The following is a 23,553-nucleotide window of genomic DNA, read 5'->3' on the forward strand; positions in this document are numbered from 1 at the left end:
GCACGTGGGCCTGGGGTGAATTTTAAGAATTTTACTATTTTGGTTAAGGTAAATTATTTAATAGCCAAAATTCGGATTTTTCGGCATCGAATTGAGGTTTTTACGCGATATTTTGATCAAAAAGTGGACTTCGAGACAAGGTAAGTCTCTTGTCTAATCTTGTGAGGGAAAAATTACCCCATAGGTAATTAAAGTAATAATTATTGCTAATTATGGGGGCTATGTACGCACGAGGTGACGAGAGTCCATGCGTAGATATTTATATATATGGTGAATTGTTAGGAAATAATATTAAAGATAAAAATCTCATATGCTTAATTTTCTGTTTAAATTAATTAATTATTAAAAGAAATTATTCATCCTCTCGAATTGATCTTATAATAAATATACTCTCCTTCCGGAGGTAGATAAGAAAATGTCCTACTTTCTTGTGGAGCGGGCCAAACGCCTCGGCAGGATAGATGCATTTATGGATCGCGCCGCACGTCCCTCGGCAGTGTACACAACACTCTGGATCGGGTCGTACGACCTTGACAGAAATCGTGCTTAATAATAATAATTCTACGATACTTTGATAGTTTATTGCAGCTTGCGAAACTAATTGTTAAATTAGAAATCTTTGGAATTTATAAAATTATTATTCCTGCTTGTTAAGGAACTATTGTTATTCTTGTAAATGAGACTAATTGATAAATTAGAAATTTATTGGAATTGAAGGAATTTAATTAATATATTGAGAATTGTTGCATTTGAAGGAATTTAATTATTTCTGCTGGTTATATAAATTATTGTAAATTCTGTGAATCATGTTGATTTAGATATTCTAGTTTTATTTCAATTATTATTATTGACCCATAGTGAGTGTCAAAGTCGGCCATCTCGTCTCTACCACTTCGAGATTAGGCTGATACTTACTGGGTACACATTGTTTACGTACTCATACTACACTTGTTGTACTTTTTGTGCAGGACCTGATGCAAGTACTAATGGGGGACCTATCGTCTTACACCCACGTTATCCAGGGGCATAGTGGTGAACTGCCATTCTGAGCCGTTCTGCAGCTACCAGTGTCTCCCTTGTATTTTTCATTCTGTCTATTTTTATTTCAGACAGTATTTCAGATTTTGTATAATCTACTAGATGCTCATACACTTGTGACATCAGGTCTTGGCATACACACATTTGTAGAATTGGGAGTTGATTATTTATCTTGGATGTAAATTAATCGATATCTTTTATATATTCTTTAATATTGCTAATAAATTAATAAAAATTACTTAGAAAATTATTCTGAAAATAATTGATGTTTGTTTAAATTACTAAGTTGGCTTGCCTAGCTGTAGTATTGGGTGCCATCATGACCTATTGGTGAAATTGGGTCGTGACAAACTAAATCATAAAAGATAAAGTAATTTTAACTTCTAGAATAAATTCTGCAACAAGGCTTTATGGATCCATCTTTCCACTAGTCAAGCATTCCTTTCCAATAATTGATCTTATATTCTTTAGAAGCTCTGCAAAACAATCACATAAAATAGAATCACAACTATGTAAAAAAATTGAAAATATTAAAGTGTCTTGCATGTTTTTCAAACTTACCCACTTCCTTTTTTTGGTCCCAAATTTATTAGTTTGGGTCTTCTTAATTTTGTTAACCTGAGAAAAAATATTAGAAAGGTTACTTTGATAGTTTCTAGAATTCAGAACTGAGTGTAGAGTACAAGATACAATCAACAAGACAAAGCTTATGTATTCCCAAAATGCAGCAACTTCTACAAAGGACTTGGGTAATATTTCACCTTCAGGAAACACATCTTTTAGCAACTCTAACAATATGGAAAATGAGTTGTTACTCTACCCATTGAGAAACTTTAGATGCAATAGACGAACAAGAAAAGAAAGCCGTGAATATTTGTTTCCAGAGTATAATTCACACTCAGCTTCTTTTAGTAAGTTAAAAAATGTTTCAGTCTTCTTATCAAACCCCTTCCTATGTTAATTTGACCCACCAATTCCATCACCACTAGTGTCCATATCAACAAAGTCACTAGTAGGAGGAACTCCAAAAGCATCATGTACCAAGGTTTGTATTTCATCACCTTTATCTATCTGATTAGCAGACATTGATGAATATGATATCTCACCATGAAAAATCCAAGTAGTGGAACTAGTTAGAAACCCATCAATCACTATGTGTTCGACAATCAAATCTTTTGACACAAATTTCATATTACGACACATTCGACATGGACACAAGATTTCAGATGCATTAGGCCTATCCAATGACGCAAACTGAATAAACTCTTTGGCTCCGATCTCATATAAAGGATTGTTCCTATTCAATATGTTTATCCAACTCTTATCCATTAAGAATATAATCTATACATATAGCAACAAAGAATCAACTTCAGTAATTCTCCGTTAACTTAATCTAGTGTGAATATGTTTTATACCATCAGTAGATACACTTAGAACTTCAGATAAGATTTACGACAATGTAAAGAGTTTTTACAGAAAGTTCAAATACACTCTGCAAATAAACTTAAAAGAGCCTAAATAACTAGAAAAGTAGAAAATCTAGTACGCACTTCAAAACACAAAAATACTTTCTTTTCATTATCACAGTACAAAGAATAAGATTTACATAATATTAAATTAAACAGAAGATAGATAAGAACCTGCAAAAGCCTCACCAAGAGTCTGAACCCTATATCAATATTCTTCCAATAGCTTGCCTTTCTTTCCCCGTTTTCTTAAATATCCAATTAAATTGCCAAAGCCTAATGCAAAATAAGGTTGTCTGAAGAATTCTAACTAATAAAGGAAACTGTAATTTTAGAATTAGGAGGAGGGAAGCCGAAAATTCTTACTGCCAAAATCTTTTCCTTCTAAATCTCCCATACTCTCCATACATAGCTTTTTCGGAGCCACAATTTGTATAGGAGGAATATATTACGGAGATAGAAATCAAATTTGACTAAAATTAGAATGGGTTTGCTAAAATATTGAGCCAATTTGAGAATCCCCAACATCTTAGGTCTTTGGCCGTTTGGGGGTCTTACCAATTTGCTGACTTTTGGTCTCCGTTTATAGATTGTTTTAATTTTGTTTACTTTATTTTTAAATTCAACTTTTAACAAGTACTTGTAATATTATTGACTAAATGTAATATTTTAATTTTTTAATTTACAAAATAGTATAATAATAAGAACAATAGAAAGGACATTAAAAGCTTAAAAGTTTAAAAAGATAAAAAAAAACTCATAGAAAATAAAATATCTAACATGTTTTTGCAAGTATAAATAATGCAATGGTGTTAAAATTATTGTGAGATACAAATCAAATATAATATCTTAACTTTTAAATAAATAATAAATATTTTAAGAATATTATCAACTATACACAATTACCTTTCTAAAAGTAAATAATAATCAATAAATTATATTATAGTAATTTAAAATTTTACTCCTTCATAAATAAATACATAATTAGTTTCAAATTATAAAATAATAAAAGTCTAATATTTTTAGAGATACAAAACTAAGAAATGGAGACCAATTGTAAGTGAAGATATATATTTCCTATATATGTATATTTTCAGAAGAAATATTAAAATAATATTCACTATGATGTTCTCACTTAGAAAATATGGAATACTCATGAATTTGTTATTTGAGTTAATCTCAATCTTCATCTTGTTAAAAAATATCAATAGAACTTTATCATTCATTTGTTAAAATATTCTTGAGGGTTAATAATACTAATAATTAAGAAATTTAATGCATAATTTGCATAGGAACTATTTGGTCATCCAAGCATTGAACAATAGGGTACAATTAGTCACTTGGAGTGTAAGCCTCACAAAATTAAATTATACACATGAATCTCATGCCATTTTACAAGTGTCGCGCCCAAAGGCCGGCGAGTACCGAAAATCCTTTTAAAATATTGATTAACAATAAAAGAACTCATCTATTCCGTGGGTACTTATCACAATACTAAAAACATATAGTATTAAATAAAAATAATATATTTTTTTGCTTCTAAACAAAGAATGATTTACAACTAGAAAATATAGGGAAAACATTAATGTAAATGTTGGCAATTAACGACTAATAATATGACATTTAAAATAAAAGTCACAATCTTTTTGATATTTTGTATCAAATGTTATTGTTTTTATGACATTTGATACAAAATGTCATTGTTTTTACGACATTTTGTATCAAATGTCACTATTTTTACAATACTTTGATTCAAATGTCGTTACTTTTACTACATTTTGTAACAAATGTTGTTATTTTTACTACATTTTGTCAAAAATGTCGTTATTTTTACTACATTTTGTCCTAAATGCCGGGAAATTCAATTTTTTCGACATTTATTTTAAAAGTAACTAAATAAATATCGTCGTATCATTACTTTCTTGTAGTGGGTAGACTAGAAAAAATGAAGAAAGTTTTGCCAATTGAAATTTTTGGCTAAATATTTTTACGACATTGTAAATAGTCATGAAACTTTAATTTTTGTGACTATTGTTAGGTACTAGCCATAATTTTTATGTTGAGTAGCTAAGAATCCATAGTTGTATATACATAATATTGTAGTGACTCATTGGTGCTCACAAAGTCTTATATATGAGGGATAAAATTCCTTCCTAATAACTAGAATTGTTGCGGAAGCCGAATATATAAATATTTATTAAATTACAACTACTATATTTAAATGTAACTAATAAATAGCAAGTAAGATAATAATAAGAAGAACACCAGAAGTTTACGAGGTTCGGCAAATTTTAATTTTTGCTTAGTCCTCGGACACAATCAACTCAAACTTTATTTCACTCCAAAACTATACGTGAAATAATGCAAGAGAGAAAGAAGATTCAAATGTCTTAGGAGATAAGAAGGCAAGTGAGTGATGTTTATAATGAACAAAACTCTTGTTATTTATATTAGGGAAATGGCCTTAATAATATCGTGGATGACATCACATTAAGTGTAATCATGTAATGTAAAGGCATGAAAAAATACATCTACCAATTTTCTCCTAAAAGAAGACTTCCAAATGTTCACACTAGGTTCACATTAATCTTGTCAAATTTAACAAATCTCCAGCTTGGCAAGATTCCACTCTTTCAATTTTCTCTCTCTGATAAATTTTGATTGTCTTCAACTTCAATCTTCAAAGTTCAACAATGTTGATCAAGTTCAAACAATATTAAAACATGATCGCAGTCACTACTTTTGTTAGCATATCGGCAGGGTAGTCTGTAGTCCGAATTTTCTGCACCGTGACTCCACCTTCTTCTATAATATCTCGTATAAAGTGATATCGAACATCAATGTGCTTCGTCCTTGCATGACAAACTTGGTTCTTAGCTAATTGAATAGAACCTTGACTATCACAAAATAGTGTGATGGTTTCTTGACCAATACCAAGTTCTCTAAGCAACCCTTGAAGCCAAATTGCTTCCTTTACAGACTCTGTAATTTTCATGTATACTGCCTCAGTAGTAGACAAAGCAACCGTTGACTGCAAAGTAGACTTCTAACTAATCGGTGCATTTGCAAAAGTGAAAATATAACCAGTAGTTGATCTACGCTTGTCCAAATCATCCGTATAATCTGAGTCACAATATCCAACTAGATACTGACTATCTTCCTACTTAAAAATCAATCCAACATCTACAGTATTGAGAATATACCGTAGAATCTATTTCACAGCTTACCAATGCTCCTTTCCTGGATCATGCATATACCTGCTTACAACTCCGATAGCATGTGAAATATCAGGTCTTGTGCAAACCATTGCATACATCAAGATACCAACGGCATTCACATATGGTACTCTTGACATATACTCTCGTTCAACTTAATTTTTCGGTGATATAGCAGCACTAAGCTTAAAGTGAAGAGCAAGCGGAGTGCTAACCGACTTTGTGTTCTCATTCATGCCAAATCGATCTATTACTCTTTTCAAGTATTCTTTCTGAGATAGATAGAGTTTGTTTGAATGTCTATCTCTTTTTATCACCATGCCAAGAATATTCTTCGCCTCACCCAAATCCTTCATCTCAAACTCCTTTCTTAGTTGAATCTTTAACTTCTCAATTTCCTCTTGACCTTTGGAAGCTATCAACATATCATCAACCTATAGGAGAAAATATATGAATGATCCGTCTTCAATCCTGTGCAAATACACATAATGATCGTATTTGTTTCGTTTGTACTTCTGCCGCAACATAAACTTGTCAAATCATTTGTACCATTGTCTAGAAGATTGTTTCAATCCGTACAACTATTTTTCAAGTTTGCACACCATATTTTATTTTCCATCAACTTTGAATCCTTCTAGCTGAGTCATATAGATTTTCTCTTCAAAGTCTCCATGTAAAAATACAGTTTTTACATCTAACTGAACTATTTCCAAATTCAATTGTGCTACCAAATCCAATAAAACTCTAATGGAGGAGTGTTTCACGACTGGAGAAAATACTTTATTGTAATCAATTCCCTCCTTTTGATCATACCCTTTGGCCACCAATCTTGCTTTGTAGCGAACGTCTTCTTGGTTAAGAAATCCTTCATTCTTTGTAAATACCCATTTGCACCCAATTGCTTTCTTGACTGATCACGCCCAACTATGCCTTATAAAAAGGACTTAGCGGTTGTTGCAAATATATTCCGATTAATAAGTCCGGAGTCGAATCCCATAGGGAATTAACCTATTAAACACAGCTACTAGACTCGCACAAATTCACGCAATCAATCTTCAAAAATATTTAAGTAACAAATTTGATGTTTACTAACTAAATATCACGTAATGAAAATGCAATAATTAATAACTAACTACGAACGGGTTATAGACAAGAATTGGAATGATCTATGGTTATGATTTCCCCTATTGTCGGAATCCTTTCGGCTACGTTTTCTATAAATTTGCCTAAGTCTTCTCTACCGATCATGAACGCTCTAAGTGTTGTAATTCTCTCCTGAGTAACTACCACAATTTACTAGACATATTCTCCTGAACTATGCTAGCTGGCATTAAGTACGGCTCACTCGGATCGCACCAAGGTTTTGTTATCCCTAATCCCACCTTCAAACCCTCTCTATTGATCCCTCATATACGTTAGGAGTGTTATTATTCAACAATTACCTAAATATTCACTCTCTCCCGAGTAATATACACTAAATAGGCACAGTCGATTGAGGACCCTTCAATAAACAACAATAATAATATAGTCGAACAAATAGAGAAAATACTACGGCAAATCTATATTAACGTAACAGGAAAATCATCCTCCAATAGGTTCCATAAAAACCCTAGATTAGGAGTTTAGCTACTCATACTCAAAGTAACAATATCCCAGATATTTTGCATAATTAAATTACAAAGTAAAGATGAAAGAATGTAGAAATCAATGATTCTAACTCAAAATGGTTATTTCACGAGCTATCCTTGTCTCCCGTTGCATAACTCCTTCAAAAGTGATATTTTATGTCTATTATATGTGTAGGAAAAGACCTAAACAACATAGTCCAAGTTCTAGTCAAACCAGGAGATGAAATAAGCCTTCAAAGTTCGAAGTGTGCGCGCCTCAAACCTCGCCTCGTGAGGCTTCACACGAGCAGGACCTCGCCCCAGACCTGGTGTCGCCAGCCTTAACGCGAGGTGGAACTCGCCTAGCTTGCTCCCACGCGAGCTAAAAGGCTCGCCCAACCAGCTTTCTCATTTATCCGCTGCTCACTTCTTTCTTTCTTCTTTTCAATTGTTTTCGAGCATGCTTTAGACTGTAATTATTCCTTTTGCTCTACTTTCATCTTCAATTCACCTACACATAAAATAGATTCCATTACGCTCAAATAAAGTGTAGTTTATCATTAAAGCATACAAAATGCAAGGCAAATAATGATCTAAAATATGGAATTATAGCCACACATCAATACCCCCACACTTAAACATTGCTCGTCCTCGAGCAATCAAACTACACTTATAGACACAACCTTTTTATGCAATTCCCTTAACCCATCACACCAAGAATCTTTACAATAGTCTAAGCACAAAGGTGTAACATCCTCACCTCACGATTTGACTCATAAATACCATGCCTTATTCACAATTCACTTACTTACTCTAACATGGAGGTCAATGGCATTTCCTTTCCTTTATGAATCACGTGCCCTCACCCAACAAAGTGCTTAGTTCCACACACAATGAATTTTAAGAACGTAGGAACTCAATATAGGAAAAATTCACTCACTCTCAGAAATAACATTCATATGCCACAAATGATGCACCATAGGCTTGCCCGTAGTGTAATATTCTACTAATCGAGCTCATTCAGTCTAGGATCAAGTAGGACTTCAATTGGTTGTATTGTAGGCTGCGGGTCGGGTAGGATACATTTGGATATGAGTGACTATACCTCCCTTAAGCACTTTAATACATATACTTTAATACTACAGCCCATACTTATATTAAACCATAATTTCGCCTTCACTTCAATTTATATTACCCCATACTTCTTTAAGCACAAGTATATCATTAGCCACCACCATCAAGAATTATTGTTTATACAATATAACTAATTTTGTTTTCTTCTTTTTCTTCTTCTTCTTCTCTTCTTCTTCTTCTTCTTCTTCTTCTTCTTCTTCTTCTTCTTCTTCTTCTTCTTCTTCTTCTTCTTCTTCTTTTCTTTCAATCCAAGTGACTTTTATTGACATATTTTTCTCTTTATTTCAAACGGCGCACATTTCTCCTTATTTCATTTGTTCCACTCATAAGCCAAACCACCACCCCACACTTTATCTTTTACATAATTCATCACAATTCAAGTGCTCATGAGAGGTGACAAGGTTCAAATATATGGTTGATTCAAACAAAGGGGTACAGCTTGTAATGTGGTTACCAAAGAAATAGTATTATAGGCTCAAAGGGGTTAAATATGTTATATGACATTCGGGCAGGTAAACTCTATATATCTGGCTCAACAAAGAAATGCCTATATCACTTTCCAGACGGAACAAGACTACCATTTTGCTTTGCACACACACGGGGTAAGTTATAGACATCAAATGCAATGCACTAAATACATATAAACCTCACACAGACATGGCACATAACTCACTCAGGATTGGTTTTATCATGACACTTCAATCAAAGCAGTCAAGCAAATGTAAGAATCTACGATTTAAAGTACTTATACTAGAGTTAAAAACTGAGTATAAGCGTCACAACCAGAGTACTAACTATTCTCAAGACATAACAAAGTTAAGAGATATCTCTGCAATTCAATTCATAGCACAGTTATTTCTACTCCTAAAAATTAAAACTAACTACACCCGGTTTAAATAAAATCCTTGGAAAAGAACCGCAACCCAAAAAAAATAAAGGGGAAATTACTACACTACCTACAAGAAAATCTTTTTGATTTTTTTTCTTTAGACTTAATTCCCTCAAGAAAACAAGAAGAAAAAAAATGAGTAGGTGTAGGAAAAACTCCCCGATCAAGCTGCGTCCTCGCCCTCATCCTCTAAGGCTACCCACTCCTCGTCTTGTGCTTCCTCCTCCTCATCATCATCATCCTCATCATCTGACTATTCTGGCTTGGCCTTGGACTGCTCAAGTGTGTTAACATCCTCATCCTCAGGGAGTCTGTATCCATCACCTATCCCAACCAGTTGTCGGGAATGAGCATTGAGCAGGTACCACTGCTCCAATATGGCCCTCTACTCTGTAGTGTCCGGTCGTCCCCCTATCCAAAGCTGCAAGTCGATTATCCCATATAAATGGGCCATGAAGCTGTCATCGCATGCATTGCTCTCAGCCCCTATCAGTGAAGTTGTGGTGTTCTCCTCCTTAACCCGGACATTTTTGAGGTCCGTTGGTCTTATGGGTGGATCAATGATGTGATCTAACTCCTTCTCCTCCTCCACTTCTTCTTGCCGCAAGTACTAAGTTAGCATGTTTGCAAAGGGCATTCGGTCAATTTTCTTGTAGTTCACACTTGGGTCATCTGATAACGGATCAAGTGGCCCATATTCACCCTTTGGCCCATCATTAAGAAATACAACACACAAGTCCTCTCACAGCAAATGAGAGTGTCATGGCTGCACAGTAGGAGCAGTGAATTGATCAACTTCAACCATACTTGCGCTTCTGCCTTCATATTCTTCTTTGGGAACTTCCTATGGCGGTTGGTTTTCTTATCCCGCACCCAATACGCCACAGAGTTGACACCACAAAGAGTGTGTCTTAGCTATCAATAAGTAGGATAGACTATGAAGTGGTTCAAGGGTTCCCCAAGAACATCCCGAGCACCTAAGAAATTGCAAATTCCCGAGGCTGAAAAATCTATCAACCTTCCACGAATCGGAACCAGCTGTTCAGGATCCTCTAGATCAAACCCAGCATAAAATTCCCTCACAAGATTGATGTTGATCTCTCCAGAGTTTCGGAACACATAGCTTAACACCAACTCATTGATGCCTCTCCAAATAGCGTGGTACTTGGCTTTTAAGCGACGCTCATGAATAGCAGCTTCCGGATGTATATGTTTTGGCCTACAATGCTTGTACCAATCCTTAACATATGGGGTATGCTTTTGATTCCAAATTCCCGTTGGCCCTGAGGTTGTGGATGGGTGGCTGCAATAGCTGCAATTGCTCTCATTCCTTCACCTTGACTGGAAGTAGCTTCCCACTTTTCTATTCTTCTGGGGAGGTACGGAAGTAGCCTTAGCCTTAGATGGAGCAGTGGATGAAGCTTTGACGTTACTGTTGTCTTTTCTTGGAGGCATATTTGTACCTACAAAAGTGAGCATAAATCAGTTTAAGAGGTATTGCAACCTCTCAAAACATGGTCTTTCCATCCACACTTAGAGTTTAACACATGATTAACAACAGTTTCTGAGGTTACTCAGACTTCACCTCATCGTTTCTTAGCATGAGAATCAAGCAATGACACATGGGTGCTTCTTCCATATTCGAAGCATCGGGCTACCAGTGAGCCACCTCACAATTAAGATTTTAAAGTGGTGCACAACTACATAGCACTAGTCTTATAATCCCGGAGACTCGGGCTCTAATAGGGACAAAGAATGCCTTTGAGGCATTATAACAAACACTTAGCATACACCAGTGCTATAGGAATGCTTGTAGGGGTGAGGGATTGCCTCATCCTCCCAAATTTGCTTGGGAGTTCCGTACCACCACTTGTTCACACAATAGCAACACAATTCTTATGGGGTTCATGGGGTTGGGATACACAAACACATGGTTACAATGAAGAACAACCGCAAAAATATGTGTCCAATGTCATGCATTCACCTAACTCAAAATTGCCAAAGAATGGAGATAGAAACCATACCTTAGATGTTTAAGAGAAGGGATTTGCCTTTGAATTGCTTTTGCAAGTGAAGGAAATAGCAGAAGATTGCTTGTCTTCAATGGAGTTATGAGGGGAAGGGTTTGGCAGTATTTTGCGTGAGTGTGTGAGGGTGTGTTTTGTGAGCGGTGGGGTTTGTGTGGGAGGAGAAGAGGAAAATTGGGGTGTGCAGTGTGTTTTCTTTTAGGCGTGGGTATTTTAAGTTGGGTTTTTAAAGAGGGGGAATTAAAGAAAAACAAAACAAAAAGATAATAAAAGCAAAAAAACTAACCTGGCGACGTGAGCTCTCAGGCGAGCGACATACCTGGCGAGGCAAGCTCAGAGGCAAGCTCATAGGCAGGCGACGCAAGGGATTCTACGAGTTGTGTCTCGCTATAACCCATGCGAGGCGAGCTCCTTAGCGAGCTCAATACCTTGTGCCGCATGCCTTAACGCCTAGACCAGCTCGCTGGAGATCAAGCAGCATGAGATACTACGTACGACTTGCCGAAATCACCTGCAAATATGTTAGTTCCAAAAAACGAAAAGAAAAATTCTAACTACACAAAAAATCAACTACGAATTGGGTTGCCTCCCAACAAGCACCTTAGTTAACGTCACGGCATGACGAATAAAATATTACAATGGGTTGCCTCCCATGAAGTGCCTGATTTAATGTCGCAGCATGATGCAGGTAATCGCACTTAAGGCTTGCTCAACATTAGTGGCTCGAGCAAATGAGTCACCTATACTACTTTCGCGTAATCCATGCCCAAATAATGTTTTAACTTGTGCCCATTGACTCTGAACGTGCGAGAGTCATTTTCTGTAGCAATCTCTACTGCTCCGGTGGGGTGAATCTCTACCGCATAAAATGGTCCTGACCATCTTGACTTCAATTTGCCCGGAAACAACCTCAATATTGAATTGAATAATAATACCCTGTCTCCCGGTTAAAATATTTCTCAAGAATATTTTTGTCGTGCACCAGTTTCATTCTTTCCTTGTATAATCTTGTACTCTCAAAAGCATGGTACTGAAACTCGTCAAGTTCATGCAGCTCTGACTCTACTAGTTCTAGCGGCCTCCACGTCTAGATTTAATTATTGCAAAGCCCAGAAGGCTTTATGCTCTAGATCCACCGGCAAGTGACATGCATTTCCAAACACCAATTTATATGGTGACATTCCAATCGAAGTTTTGAATGCAGTGCGGTAAGTCCATAGCACATCATCCAATTTTCTTGCCCAATCAACCCGAGTAGCATTTACAGTTTTGGTCAAAACACTCTTGATTTCTCTGTTTGACACCTCGACTTGCCCACTCGTTTTTGGGTGATACGGAGTGGGAACTTTGTGGAGAACGAAATATTTCTCCAATAGCTTTTCAAAGGCTCGGTTGCAGAAATGGGTACCCCCATCACTGATGATAGCTCTTAGAGTGCCAAATCGGGTGAAGATGTTCTTTCTCAGGAAACCAATAACTGCCTTCGCATCATTTGTAGGAAGTGAGACGGCTTCTACGCATTTTGAAACATAGTCCACCGCTACAAGTATGTACTTGTTATTGTATGAGCTAACAAATGGTCCCAAAAAGTCAATTCCCCATACATCAAACACCTCTACCTCTTGGATCGGGATCATGGGCATCTCATGTCGACGGAAAATATTCCCCGTCTGTTGGCACTCATCACAATTTTTCACCCAGAAGTGTGCATCTTTAAACATCGTCGGCCAATAAAAACCTAACTCCAACACTTTAGCCGCTGTCCTTACACCCACAAAATGTCCTCCATACAGTAAAGCATGATATGCCTGCAAAACAAAAGATTGATCTATCTCGGGAATGTATCTTCGGATCATGTTATCAAGACAAATCCTAAAAAAATATGGTTCATCCCATAAATACATGCGACAATCACGAAAAAACTTTTCTTTTGCACAGAAGACAAGTCATAAGGAATAATACCGCTTGCCAGGTAATTTGCAATACTTGCATACCATGGTGTAGCATCGAGGCTCGTTGCTAAGAGTTGTTCATCTGGGAAAGTCTCCACAATCTCTTCCACCTCAACCTTCTTCTCGGCTCCTTCCAGCCTAGACAAGTGATCAGCCACTTGGTTCTTCTTTCCCTTTCGGTCACAGATTTCCATGTCAAATTCTTGCAACAGTAGCACCCATCAAATCAGGCGTGACTTTGACTCCTTCTTCTCAATTAGGTACCTGAGAGCAGCATGGTCAGTATAAACAATTACCTTCGAGCCTATCATGTATGACCTGAATTTGTCAAATGCGAACACCACTGCTAGCATCTCCTTCTCGGTCACTGTGTAATTTAGTTGGGCACCACTCAAAGTTCTACTTGCATAGTATATTGGATGTATGACTTTATCTTTTCGCTGCCCAAGAACTTCTCCCACAACATAGTCGCTCACATCACACATCGGTTCAAATAATTGCCCCCAGTCGGGTGCAACTATGATAGGTGCTATCACCAGCCTCTTCTTCAATTCCTCAAAAGCTACCCTACAATCATCAGAAAATACAAAAGGGTGATTTTTTCAAGCAATTTATACAAGGGATTCACGATTTTGGAGAAGTCTTTTATAAACCGTTTATAGAAACAGGCGTGGCCAAGGAAACTTCTTATTACTTTGACAGAAGTGGGTGGTGGAAGCTTTTCTATCACATTAAACTTTGCATGATCTACCTCAATGCCCTTATTCGACACTAGGTGCCCCAAGACTATACCTTCCTGTACCATAAAATGACACTTTTCCCAGTTGAGCACCAGATTAGTCTCCACACATATTTTCAGTACTCTTTTCAAATTCTTTAGGCAATCATCGAATGAGTCTCCCACCACTGAGAAATAATCCATAAAGACCTCTGTTATGCCCTCTACCATATCTGTGAAGATGACCATCGTGAATTGTTACATCTCGCGTTTCGTGCGTTAAAGTTTCGTCTTCAGTTAATCGACGTAGACTCATGGATAAGATTATCTTGAGGTTAACGTATTTATGCTATTTATAACAAGCGATAAGTAAGTTCCATGAAGGATATAGGATACATGAATTAAAGAAAATGAGTTTCGTTGAAGGTTGTCGATTTGGGATAAAATACGGTCCGAGCTATAATACCCGATATTTATGGACTAGTACCATACAAGGTACCATATGACCACGATAGTATGATGTGTAAATTATATTAAAAATGAGTATTATTTTTAAGTAGTTTGAGATAATTTCTAATTATGTGGGTAATTGGTTAATTATCGGTTACCTAGTAAATTAATAAAATTCATAAGATAAGATTAACCCCCCTCCCAAAAAAAAACGTGGCATCAAGCCACATATTAAAAGAATGACTCTTAGTCATTTTTGGATTAGGTGGCACCTAATTAACAACTAGAAGACACTTCATTCTCACTTTTTGAATAACAAGTCTTGTAAAAGTATTTTGGATACAACACTTCATAACAAGAACGTTAGCACTTCCTACAATCAAAATATTAGCCATTCCTACAAACAAAACATTAGACATTTTTACAGTCAAAAACGTTAGCCAGTACTTGATAATTAAAGAACATTACAATCAGAATCCACACCACAGGATTATGCAAACCTAGATAATCAAATCATTGCATTTTATCTTTTTGTAAGATACACTGTAAAAGGGAATAGTACTCTTCTACTTAATTTTCTGCAAAAGTTTTGGTGACGCTAACTGTACATAGGAGTCATCCACCTTAATTATAATGTGACATTTCTGCTTCAACGAGAATTCGAGCAAGAATATCATACGGATTTTTCACTACTCCAGGTATGTTAAGGCTAAGCACTTCTTTCTTTTGACATGATCCATACGATATAAACGAAACGAGCAAATGCACAACTTCCATAAATGACTCTATTCATAGGAGTATTAGAGGTGCCTATGTTCTTGAATTTCAATGTATCTTATTATCACATCTTCTGTTCATGGGTCCCAGAAAAATACGTAGTTGATAAAGTTTATCCGAAAGGTATATTGAGTTTAGTAACATATTTTTATGCACTTCATTCATTTATACATGTACATTGACCCATGACCAGATGGCGTTATATACGCATATATATATATATGTATGTATGTGTGTGTGTGTGTGTGTATGTGTGTGTGTGTACTTATATGTATATGGGATATGGGAAAAAGTTACAGCGTTATATACGTACCACCACCTGATCAATTGGTATATGTTGATGATGTTGCCCACAGTGGCTGAGAAGATATGACGGGATGCCCTCAGAGGTTTGATGATATTATGTACACCTATACCTATGCATGACACAATATTTATATGCACGTGCATGATATTATAAATGTTTCAGAATTCACAAAGTTATTCAGACTTACAGATGTATTTCTTTACTCCATGTTTCATCGATGTCTTTCATGTACTGATTTTCATGCCTTACATACTCAGTACATTATTTGTACTGATGCCCTGTTTCCCGGGGCTGCATTTCATGCCCGCAGGTGCAGGTAGGCAAGCTGACGGTCCCCCTTCTTAGGATCCTTGATCAACGAGAGTTGGCGTGCTCCACTTGATCCGTAGCTGCTTTTGATTTTGGTGAGATATGCTTGTATACATATTTGGGTATGATGTGGCTCAGTCCCGTCTTTGTACAATTGTATTTCTATTAGAGGTCTATAGACAGTTATGTATAGTTGGATAGTATGTGGCCTTGTCGGCTTTCATTTTTGGGTATATAATTGTCTATAGCAGCCTTGCCGTCTTGCCCAGTGTATTCTGCACGTATATGTATATATGTATTTTGGACAGGTTTTCCTCACGCATGTTATTCTCGTAATTCAGCGGATATTATTCATATTTATATCTTAGTCGCATGCTTAAGGGTGTTTGACAGGTAGGACTCGGGCACTCATCGTAGCCCATCGGTTTGGGTCGTGACATGAACCTTTGAAATGTGGCGGGTGCATTGCATAGGCCGAATGACATTCTACGGAAAGTGTAGACGCTATATGGATAGGTGAATGACATTTTCTCTCTATCTTCCGGAGCAATGGAGATCTGATTATACCCCAAGTATCTATCCAGAAAGCAAAAGTGGGACCTCCCGGCCAGTCTATCTAGCATTTAATCAATGAACGGCAAGGGAACGTTGTCTTTTCGGGTGGCCTTGTTCAATCTTCTGTAGTCCATACGAATTTGCCATCCCGTGACTGATTTTGTTGATATCAACATCATTTTGCACTACAGTCATCCCACCTTTCTTTGGTACACATTGTACTGGGCTGATCCAGTTGCTATCGGAGATGGGAAAAATGATCCCCGCATCTAAACACTTTATCACCTCCTTTTTTATAAATTCGTTCATGTTGGGGTTCAAACTTCTTTGATGTTCTCTGAAAGGTTTTTGGCCATCTTCCAGTAGAATCTTATACATACAGAAGGCGGGGCTGATATCCTTAATGTCTGCAATGGTCCAACCAATTGCAGTTTTGCACTCAATCAATACCTGCAAAAGTTGTTCTTTCAGCACATCTAACAAACTAGATGAGATAATAACATGTAAAGTTGAGTTAGGTCCCAAGAAAGCATACCTTAGATGATGTGGTAGTGGTTTCAGTTCCAACTTTAGTGGCTCTTCTATCGATGGCTTAGCTGGAGAAGTTTTCCTTTCTTCTAAGTGCAAAAGCTCAAATTCGAGCTCTCTTTTCCAAAACCGTTGGCCTTCAAGAGCCAGTACCCACTCCGCCAAGTCCTCTCCATTTGCTTCATCTAAGTTCATGAGACACTCTGCTAGAGGTCTTTAGCGTTCAAGGTCTCATTTTCCTCTTCCAAAATTACATCCACAGCTTCTATTAGAGAGTAGTTAGAAAATTCACTTGGTCACCGCATAGATTTATGTACATTGAATGTTATCTCTTCATCATTTAGTCTCATTTTTAGTTCTCCAGTTTCACAATCAATTAAAGCTCTCCCTTTGGCCAAGAATGTTCTTCCCAAAATTATGAGAATCTCCTCTTCAACCCGGCAATCCAGAATGACAAAATCTGTTGGGAACACAAACTTTCCAACCTGTACTAATACATCATCAAGGATTCTTGGTGGCCTCTTCACTGTCCGGTCGGCTAGCTATAGTAGCATGGATATGGGTCTTGCTCTTCCAATGCCTAACCTTTTGTAGATAGCCAAGGGCATCAAGTTTATGCTTGCCCCCAAATCACACAATGCTTTAGCAAAAGCATAGCTGACTATCATGCATGGGATTGTGAAACTCCTTGGGTCTGATAACTTCTCAGCTATGGGTCTCGTCACGACTGCACTACAGGTCTGGGTCAATATAATAGTGGACAGATCTTGGAAGTTGAATTTGCGAGACATTAAATCTTTCATCATTTTAGCATACCCGGGCATCTCCCGTAAAGCGTCAATCAGTGGAATGTTCACCTGGATTTGTTTCAACATCTCCATGAATTTTTTATACTGCTCATCCTTTGGATATTTGGCCAATCTCTGTGGGAATGGTGTTGAAGGTTGCTTCCGTCCTGTGATTTGAGTTTTATCTTACTCAGGCACTGCTTCTATTGTCGTTTCTTGTGCTACCTCAGTCTCCTTCGCAACCTCTTTTTCTTTGCTTGTGCTCTCTTGTGCATGTTATACTGTCACCTCAATTAACCCTGTTGAATCATCTATCTCAATGGGTACTGGCACAAGTATTTCTGTAGGTCAGCGTTCGCGAGCAATTTCTTGCTCCAGATCTAGGTCTCTACCATTTCTTAGACTCACAGCCATAAGCTATTTCGGGTCCTGCTCTTTTGGATTGACTTGTGTGTCTGCAGTTAACGTTCCTTGGGGACGATTATTTAGAGCCATCGAAATCTATCCTAATTGAATCTCAATGCCCTTTATCGCTGATTCATGTGAGTCCACTCTCTCTTACATTTTTTCATTAGACCCAATCAGTTGTTGCAACATTCCTTTAAGTTCAGCAAACCCATCATCTTGTTTCACTATATGTTGTTGTTGAGGCTGTTGATAGGCTAGTTGCTGATTTTGCTGGTTATAACCCTGTTGCCTTTGGTAAGGCATAACTTAACCCTGTGGTTGCATAGCTCCAGGATTATTGTTGTTATTGTACTGCTATTGTGCTGGCCTATATTGTTGATTCTGCTGCCCCTAATTCTGACCACCTTGCCTCTGTCCCCCATAGTTGGCCACATAGTTCATATCTTCCTAATAGTGCTAGTTTTCACCTTCCGCACTCCACGAGCATACATATGGTTTGTTAATACATGGTGTACATAAGCCCACATTAGTTGCATCAATTATGTGTACCTGCTGCTTCTAGCATGATTTATCGATCTTTTTGGTGAGGATACTCATTTGCGTTATTAGAGTGGCCATATTTTCAACTATGGAGTTGTTTGGGTCCAAAACCACTGAATGAACTACAGGAGTGATCGTAGAGTCTCTTTTCATCCATCCTGAGTTTTGGGCCATTTTGTCAAGTAGGATCTTGCATTCTCTGAATGTTTTGCTCAAAAATGCTCCACATGCTGAAGCATCAACATTGGCCTTTAAGCCGTCTGCCAGGCCCATGTAAAACCTCTGCCCCAACATCTGATCTGGAATACCATGATGTGGACATTTAACCAACATACTCTTGAACCTCTCCCACATTTCTTGTAGTATTTCTGTTGGTCTCTGCCTGAAGCTCAATATATCATCAATTTGTTTGGCAGTCTTATTGGGTGGGTAGAACTTGTTCAAAAATTGCTTGACTAATTCCTCCCAAGTAGTGATGGAGTTTATGGGGAGTGAATTAAGTCAAGTCTGAGCTTCTCCTGTCACCGAGAATGGAAATAATAACAACTTTATTGCTTTCGGTGTCACATTAGGCTGCCTTTGCGTGACACATATCGACAGGAAATTCTTCAGATGCTGCTGAGGATCTTCAATATATGACCCTGCAAACAGTCCCTTGTTCTGCAACAAATATAGCATGTTGTTTGTGATTTGAAATGATTCAGCTTGTAGCTGAGGGACTGCAATTGCGGTTGCCAGATGTTCGGCGGTGGGTTGTGCCCATTCATACAATGCTGCTTCTGGAACAAGAGGCACCACACCCTGATTGTTCTGGTCATTCTCATTATTTCTGTTGTTTGGATTTTTTACTCCGTCATCCATGTCTGGTTCGATTTGTTTAGTTGAGTTCTGTTGTTGTTTGCCCTTCTTGTTTGCACGATTCAGTGCTTTGAAAACTTTCTCAGGATCTGATAATGCTTCGAATAATTCACCAGTTCTTGAGCAGTTTCTAGGCATGCACCTGCAGCACCCAAGACTACAAATGTTAAAATTTCAATGTATTTGGTTTAAAATGAAAAAAATTGACTACACTAAGAATTCTAGCAATTCTTTTAGCTGCAATTAATAACACCGTTAAATTTTCCGGCAATGGCGCCAAAATTTGATCACGCCCAGCTATGCCTTGTAAAAGGGACTTAGTGATCGTTGAAAATATATTCCGGTTAATAAATCTGGAGTCGAATCCCACAGGGAATTAACCTATTAAACACAGCTACTAGACTCGCACAAATACACGCAATCAATCTTCAGAATTATTTAAGTAACAAATTTGATGTTTACTAACTAAATATAACGTAATGAAAATGCAATAATTAATAACTAACTACGAACGGGTTGTAGACAAGAATTGGAATGATCTAAGGTTATGATTTCCCCTATTGTCGGAATCTTTTTCGCTACATTTTATATAAATTTGCCTATGTATTCTCTACTGATCATGAACGCTCTGAGTGTTGTAATTCTCTCCCGAGTAACTACCATAATTTACTAGACATATTCTCCCGAATTATGCTAGCTGTCATTAAGTACGGCTCACTCGGATCGCATCAAAGTTTCGTTATCCCAAATCCCACCTTTAAACCCTCCGTATTGATCCCTCATATACGTTAGGAGTGATGTTGTTCAACAATTACCTAAATATGCACTCTCTCCCGAGTAATATACACTAAATAGGCACAGTCGATTGACGGCCCTTCAATCAACAACAGCAATAATATAGTTGAACAAATAGAGAAACTACTACGGCAAATCTATATTAACGTAACAGGAAAATCATCCTCGAATAGGTTCCATCAAAACTCTAGATAAGGAGTTTAGCTACTCATACTCATTGTAACAATATCCCAGATGTTTTGCATAATTAAATTACAAATTAAATATGAAAGGATGTAGAGATCAATGATTCGACACTACAAGAACATTGACTTTTAACGACCAAATTCTAACGAAGAGATTTTAATCTGGTCGTTATAAGTGTATCTATGACGACAAATTTTCTTTCCGGTCATCAAAATCAATTTTAGGAGTAATATTAACGAAAGGATAATTTTCGGTCCTTAAAAATAATAAAATCCAGATGTTAAATATAACATAATTGAGCGCTATGTTTTCCCTCTTTTTTTTGCCCAACCCACAATTGGCCCACGCACCCCTCAACTCACTTCCCCTCCTCGCCTTCCCCCTTTCCCCCAAAAGAACGTACTGTATGTTTTATATAACTATACAATAAATTACAGTTACATAGAAAATAATAGCTAACATCTCACAAATTGAACTCTACAAAGAATCACAATTTGGATTCCTCTCTGCAACCTAGGGTTTCATTCTCCTTATCATCAAGGTAAACTCTAAACTTGTAGTAAATTATTTTGAAATTGGGCACTTTTTTATGTTATCGGTTCTCTCTCTGTTTTTCAAATATTGAGTTTTTTCTTATAATTACATATGCTTAAAATTTATAATTACAGGTAGGTTTTATGAATATTGATGTTGAATGTGCAGAAGTTGTTTCTTTATTTCCATTAAATTTTGCTCATTACATAATAGCTATGTGTATTCATCTATAGAGAAAATTATTTTTTCGAATTGGGTTTGATTGCATTTTGTTATTGGGAAAATATCTTCTTAATATCTAGTCATGATTGTATTGTAAACTTTCTCTAGTGAAATTAGGGGTGGGCACAAAAAAAAAAAAAGAAACCCAAAAACGTGCTAGAAGGGGGAATGCAGGAACTAGGATAGCAGTCAAGTTCTCAAGTCATAATGGAGGCTAGCAAGAATGGGCACCAAAATCTCCACTTCGGGTCCTTCTGAAACTAACTTCGCCATACTTGCTCCATTTTAGGCACAAATATATGAATCAGATAAATTATTGGCTTGATATAAACTGCCTAAAGTCTATTTCTTGTAATTACCGGTTGTCCTTGAAAATCTGCTTTAATATGCAGCTAGAATAGGGTGAACTAATGTCTATGAACAAACAGGTTGTAAGAAAGTAGCTAATTCTACCCGCAAAACAGGTCTACGTCTGAACCGCATTAATTTGGTTCTTCGGTACAAGTTCTTCGATTTTCGGTACGGTCTTCGGTATTAAGATATCAATATTTCGGTTCTTCGGTTAGGTATTCGGTTTTAAGGTTTCGAAATTTCGGTATACCAAAATACCAAACTTTTTTAGTATGCATATTAAGTAGCTTAATTTAATCAAATCTGAGTCCAACCCATAAATCAATCCAAGTCTCATTTTTCCTTTTAGCTTATGAGAATACATTGAAATTACTATTTCAGTGAAGTAATAAAATTAAGCTTGAGGAAATTTGGTTTATTTTCTGCTACTATCTCAATTCAATGCCATATTCTGTTTATTGCATAAACGTTTACTGATCTTTATAAATAGAAAACATTTTTTTATCTATCATTAACTAAGAATATTGATCTTCAATAGCTACTAAAAGATGTGTACTCACTGCATCTAATAAATTAGCAAGAATAATATGTGATTATCTCATAATATAACAGAACATTCAATTTTAAGTAATCTAGACTCAAAATACATAGAATAACTTCTGCTTCGAACCCCTAAAACAATAAGTAGAATTCCAGAATTTCGCAAGGTCAATAGCGCTACTGGGAGTGGATTTTGCTGCATTTCCATTTTGTGAGTTTGTATAATCCATTGGTTTACCAGATGACATCTTATTTGTTACCTTGCTTTCATTTTACTATATGAATTTGGTGGGATTGTTGTATGAAAACGGACAGTTGCTGCTGCATTTTTATGGAAATTTGTCATGCAAATTTGTTATGTAAATTGATAAACTAAAACCGTACTGAAATCGTTCCGAACCAAATAAGAAATATCGAACCTTACCGAACTACTTTGGTACGGTATTTGGTATTCACAATTAATAAACCGAATATCGAAATACCAAACCGAAGTACCGAACTCTCCCTCCTAAGTTAGATAAGAATTCGCTCACTTTCTCCCTAATTATATTAACTAGAGACAGAAGAAATAATTTTTTGGATCTGGTCGTGATTGTATTTTAAAACAGGTCTTAGGTTTGTTCTCTTCTATCGTCAAAATGATTTTGAATCCTCCTGTTGTGTTACTTTTTTTCTCCTTGTTCTTTATCTGTCAATGAACATGGTGTTATCTCTATGACTTTTATATAAGATATGGACAGAACGACAATCCAAGAAATATTTTGCTCACGAATTTGATGTGCAAGAATCAGCTTTATAGTTTTTCAAATAGAAAATCTAGTTTATTTTCTCCAACTATTGTCTCCTATGTCTATGTACTATAACAAAGTGCCGAAGATAACTCGGAGCACTACTTCTCGTATATGTTGGGAACATAAAGACTTAATTCATTATGTCAATCTAGTTAGCTACTCAAATTTAAAAGAAGAAAAAGAAAAAGGAAACTGGGGACAACGTGAATAATTAAGATTATAATTGTGTTATTAATTTTGGATCTTTTATCTAAAGCAAATGTAATTGTGACACTAGCAGTTGTTCTTTTTTATGTTCATGTTCCTGCTAATGTGGTAATTGTGGTAATTGCATTGTAGAAGAATTCTTTGGTTATTTCTCTTTGATGCTCTTTGGTTTTGGCTGCTAGGAATTAGTTTTGGATATTTTCCATTCTCACAATCTACTTATTTATGATCGACCAATTTGAAATCTGTGAAAAATATAATTTTGTCTTGCTGTAAAAAAAAAACTTTTTGTTCTATCAAGTAAAATGGTTTGGGTTGTGCTATGCACTTGGATGTTTGAGATATCATTGTGCTGATTTAG

General features: G+C 36.5%; 1 protein-coding gene and 1 non-coding gene across 4 annotated transcripts in view; both read left to right on the forward strand.

Annotated features, from left to right (window-relative positions):
• Positions 1–19,012: 19,012 nt before the first annotated feature.
• LOC142164470 (small nucleolar RNA R71) lies at positions 19,013–19,119 on the forward strand. Its single transcript, XR_012695238.1, has one exon. It is a non-coding gene; the product is annotated as a small nucleolar RNA R71 (small nucleolar RNA).
• A 1,763-nt stretch (positions 19,120–20,882) lies between these two features.
• LOC107784425 (uncharacterized) overlaps positions 20,883–23,553 on the forward strand; it is a 29,009-nt gene continuing 26,338 nt past the window's right edge. For all 3 annotated transcript variants that reach the window (XM_075221752.1, XM_016605558.2, XM_016605565.2), the window contains exon 1: positions 20,883–21,088. The gene's annotated coding sequence lies outside the window, so the exon portion shown is untranslated. The remainder of the gene's footprint in view (positions 21,089–23,553) is intronic.

This window comes from Nicotiana tabacum, chromosome 9 (assembly GCF_000715075.1).
Source record: "Nicotiana tabacum cultivar K326 chromosome 9, ASM71507v2, whole genome shotgun sequence".
Classification (NCBI taxonomy): Eukaryota; Viridiplantae; Streptophyta; class Magnoliopsida; order Solanales; family Solanaceae; genus Nicotiana; species Nicotiana tabacum.